Source organism: Lindgomyces ingoldianus (assembly GCF_010093535.1).
Source record: "Lindgomyces ingoldianus strain ATCC 200398 unplaced genomic scaffold BDR25scaffold_70, whole genome shotgun sequence".
Classification (NCBI taxonomy): domain Eukaryota; kingdom Fungi; phylum Ascomycota; class Dothideomycetes; order Pleosporales; family Lindgomycetaceae; genus Lindgomyces; species Lindgomyces ingoldianus.
In genome coordinates this window covers 82,282-86,545 of record NW_022985231.1, presented here as the reverse complement: position 1 = coordinate 86,545, position 4,264 = coordinate 82,282, and positions in this window count along the sequence as shown.

The following is a 4,264-nucleotide window of genomic DNA, read 5'->3' as shown; positions in this document are numbered from 1 at the left end:
GTGAGTCCGTCCGCAAGCATCTCGCTGGAGGGGACATGGACAACCTTGATCGTTTGTCGAGAGACTTCCTGTCGGAGCCAGTGGTTATGGATGTTGACATGTCGGAGCTTGGTTTGAAGTTGAGTTATCTCTTTGTTTACTAGTCGGATTGTCTGCTTGTTGTCGCACTGGATTGTAATAGTTAAATTAGGCAGCTTAACCTGCAGTTTGTTAAGGAGCATTCTTGTAAACATAGCTTCCTTAGCAACTTAGGACAGTGCAAGTAATTCTGCTTCTGTTGTTAACATTGTAACTGTATCTTGTTTATTTGCTTGCTATGCAATCTATCTGCTAAATAGTTAAATAACATAGCCTTAAAAGCTCTTCCTATCTAGTGTATTGTCTGCAAATAACGCATTGCTTGCTACTACAAGGTAGTCTTCTCCTCCTAATTAGAGTGCGTACGTCCGTGTCGCATGTAGGTACAGGATGACTCGATCGGCTGCATCCTGATGGTCAGATGCGGGATTCGTGAGAAACTGTGCGAGGCGTGATGTGGCGAAGGCGATGTCCAGTCTTGTAGTGACTGCTGCGAAGAGCAGAGATCTAATCTTCCGCTAATATTAATTTACCTCTAATAGGGTTGCAAAACTAGATTGCGGCATAAGTTTAATCCCACTTATAGGTGTAGCATGCTGCAGGTCCTTTCTATTAGCTAGCCTAGCTATCTTGTTAATATATAAGGCCTGTAATAGCTAAATTATTTGTTGCTGTTAATCTCTAATAATCTTAACTCCTAGGAACTATTATAGGTCCTTGCCTCCTGTTAGGGTATACTTCTCTTGTAACTAGTCTACTACACGCTGTGCATCTGCTTTAGAGCCTTTTCTGTACACAATAATAAAGTTGTCTACATAGAAGAAGACAAATATTCTAGCTTTAGTTATGCAGCAGGGTTTATGTAGGGCAGCTAAGAACCTAAGGCCTTTAAGAGTTGTTGTAAAATAGTGTTGCTAGAGTAGAGAAGAAATTTACAGGCTATATAGTGCTTTTTAAAGCTTTAGTATTGTACCTAGTTTCTAATAGCCTCTTAGCATCTGCATGTAGATATTGCAGTTAATTGCTGCATGTACAAACGCGTTAGTTATGTTGTATTGTTTAAGCTCTAGGTTAAAGCGTGCAGATATTGCTATTAGCATTTAAAATAAGCGTTCTGCTAGGGTGGCAGCGTAGGTATCTTATGTAGTAATGTTTCTCTGTTAATTGCTGTAGACTACTAGTCACGCCTTGCATCTTTGCAATCTATAGTGCTTGTTAAGCTTGTAGGTGTACACCTACATACAATCTAGAATCTGCTGTCTGGCTGCCTTAATTAGCTTTGTCTAGACCTCTGTCTAGAATTTTATTGTCTAATAACTGTCTAGGTGCGTTCTTTCTACTGCCTTAAACATCTTATGTAGAGAGTGCTTCTCTAGTTACTTTTAGGTTAATAGCAGAGGTAGTAGCTAGCTTCTATAAAGTGTTTTTCTTTTAAATAGCATTCTTATTAATGCTGCTTTATCTAGTGTCTTACTGCTATGCTTTTCTACACTTCTAGATCTTATGCTAGCTATAAAGGCTGCAGCCTATAGTATAGTCTTTAACAACTTTATTTAGCTTAGCTTTAGTGCTGCTCTAGCTATTAACTGCATAAGTAATGCTGCAGGTGGCAGAGTATTTAGAGGAGATAGATAGTTATCTTTAATCTTTCTTTCTTAATAGTAGCCTAGTAGGTCTACTTTGTTAAAATTTAATGTATTATCTATAGTGTTGTCTTTATAGAATAACTCTGTTTTTAGCTAATAACTAGGTGTTAGAAGCTTAATTATTCTAATGTATGTAGTAATTTCTTTTACTATGTTATGCATAAGGTTATCTATTAAGTCTTTAGGCTTACTGCTAAAGATTAAGTGTTTATTAAAAATAATATTACATGTATAGATTACTTTTGCTAGCAGTAGTATCTATACACAGTAGATGTTTAATAATTAGTACCTAACTAGATATCTAATCTACGCCTTTAGGTCTAGCCTCTGTAGCTTAGATTTGTTCTAATGCGTGTTATTAGTTATTATAAATGCTTTATAGCTATAAGCTTTTAGATGTGTAAAGCTTAGCTTTTAAATTAATGTAATAACTTTATTATTTAGAGCTGCTTGTGTAAAGAAGATCTTGTATAGTGTCTTTTAGTTATTAGCATAGTTTAGCGTCTAATTATATAGGTATACGCCTGCTCTAGTAATGTATAGCTATACATCCTATAGTAGGTTAGCATCTAGTTGCATAGCCTGTAACTTCTTCTTATTTACACCCTTTAAGTGTTTAGCTTCTTTGTTCTAGGCTTGTGTATCTAGTGCTAAAGGCTTAATAGTTATTCTATATAATGCTAGCTAGCGTTCTACCTTTAGTTTTACTGTTGTAATTTTGTTGTTAGCTTTAATAACTTTTACAGTAATGTTATAATAGTTCTTTAGAAAGAGGATAAAGATTATAAAAGCTTTAATAATTAATTTAGTAAGCCTATTATTTTTAAAGTAGAGGTCCTACTAGAGGCTAGAATACTTATTAGTAATTAGCATTTAACTCTGCTTTTTTGTAATGCTCTATGCTTTATATGCATAGAAATTAATTAACAGTCTCTTGCTAGGTCTGCTGTTGCTAATTTACAGTGCGCAGCTAATTTATTGTTGTATCTTAGCTCTGCTACATAAGTTACATTAGACTGTTGTAATTCTTTTAATTTGCACCCCCTTAGCTTGCTGTATAAGGTGTTAAAGTGTAGCTAGTTTAGAGTGTCCTAAACGCTTATGCTATAGCTCTACTAATGCCTTTTATAGACTATGTTTAGTTCTTGTGTTAATTATGTGTGTATAATATAAGCCCTCCTATAGTAGATAGTACTTTAACACCTATTAGCTATAGATTTCTGTAAGATCTCTAATTATTATTCTGTCTAGGGCCTTTAAAGCAGTTAGCTCTGCTTGTGTGTCCTACTAGATTCCTTTCTGTTGCAGTAGGCAAAATAAGACTAGGTTGCACAGCAGGTCTAGGCATAGTGCAGCGTTATGTAGTATAAGACTATATGCTTAACTATGTGTTTTATGCTTACTTTTTAAGCTTAGTGTAATTAATCTATAGCTTTAAATCTATATATAAGAGTTTCTAGACTAGATAAAGTTTTTTAGTGTTAGTAAATAATAGTTGTAGATCTAATTAAGATTATTTATAATATAGCATGTTAAGCTTAAGTTAAGGATAAATAATTTTCTTAGCAGATATCTGTTCTAGTTTAAATTAACTATAGCTAGCAATACAGCTGCCTTAACTCTTAATACTTTCTAGCTTTTAAGTTAGTCTTTTTATATCTTTAGTGTAAGTGTATGTGAACTCTTTAGAGTTAGTATTCTTAAATTATGTCTACGCTGCCCTTTTAGTAAGCCTTAAAATTCTAAGTTATGCTTGCGCTTTAATGCTATAAGCTCTTTAACTCTCTTATTTAGCATCTACTAGTCTAGTGCTTTGTCTAGATAGACATAGAAGCAGTCCTTTAGTACATAGATATGTCTGCATGTAGGACATTTAGTGCCTCCTGTTTTAGTAGGTTTTTAGCTTAAAGATAACTTCCTATTATCTTCTTAATAATGTTAATGTTAAGGTCTACTCTGTTTTCTTAACATTGCAACTTCTGCACTACAGGCGTCCCTATTTGTGCCCTAGGTGGTCTTCCTACTTTTAGCAAGGTATAACAAGTTATCTGTTGTAAAGGCAGCTTTATGCTTTTCTATATGTATTAAATAATTTAACATTATATGTTTTTAAAAGCGCTTTATTATTTCTTTTTAATTTATGTCTAGTGCGAACTGTCTGCTTTCCTAAAAGGTTGTAGACTAATAAGGGGCGACTTTATTTATAGTAGTTAGAAAGTCCTTTGCTACAGCATTAAACTGCATTGTTTCTGGAACATTTTGTGTCTCCGCTTCTGTGGCAGCGTAGTCATACTCCGCTAGCCACAGGTCCCATATGCTCGCGTTTCTTAGCGGCTTTAGGGATGCATTGTATTAGTCGCGCGCGCGTTCTTGTTTGAATTAGTTGTTAACGCCCACTGTGGCTTTAAGGTTTGTAATCCACTGTCTAAGTGGTTGATCTAGGGAACAGCATGTACGCTGCAGATGCGGGCTAACTGTTAACTAGATGAAGACAATAATCTGTTAGAGGCTTAATTGCTCTCTTTTATAATTATGTCTGT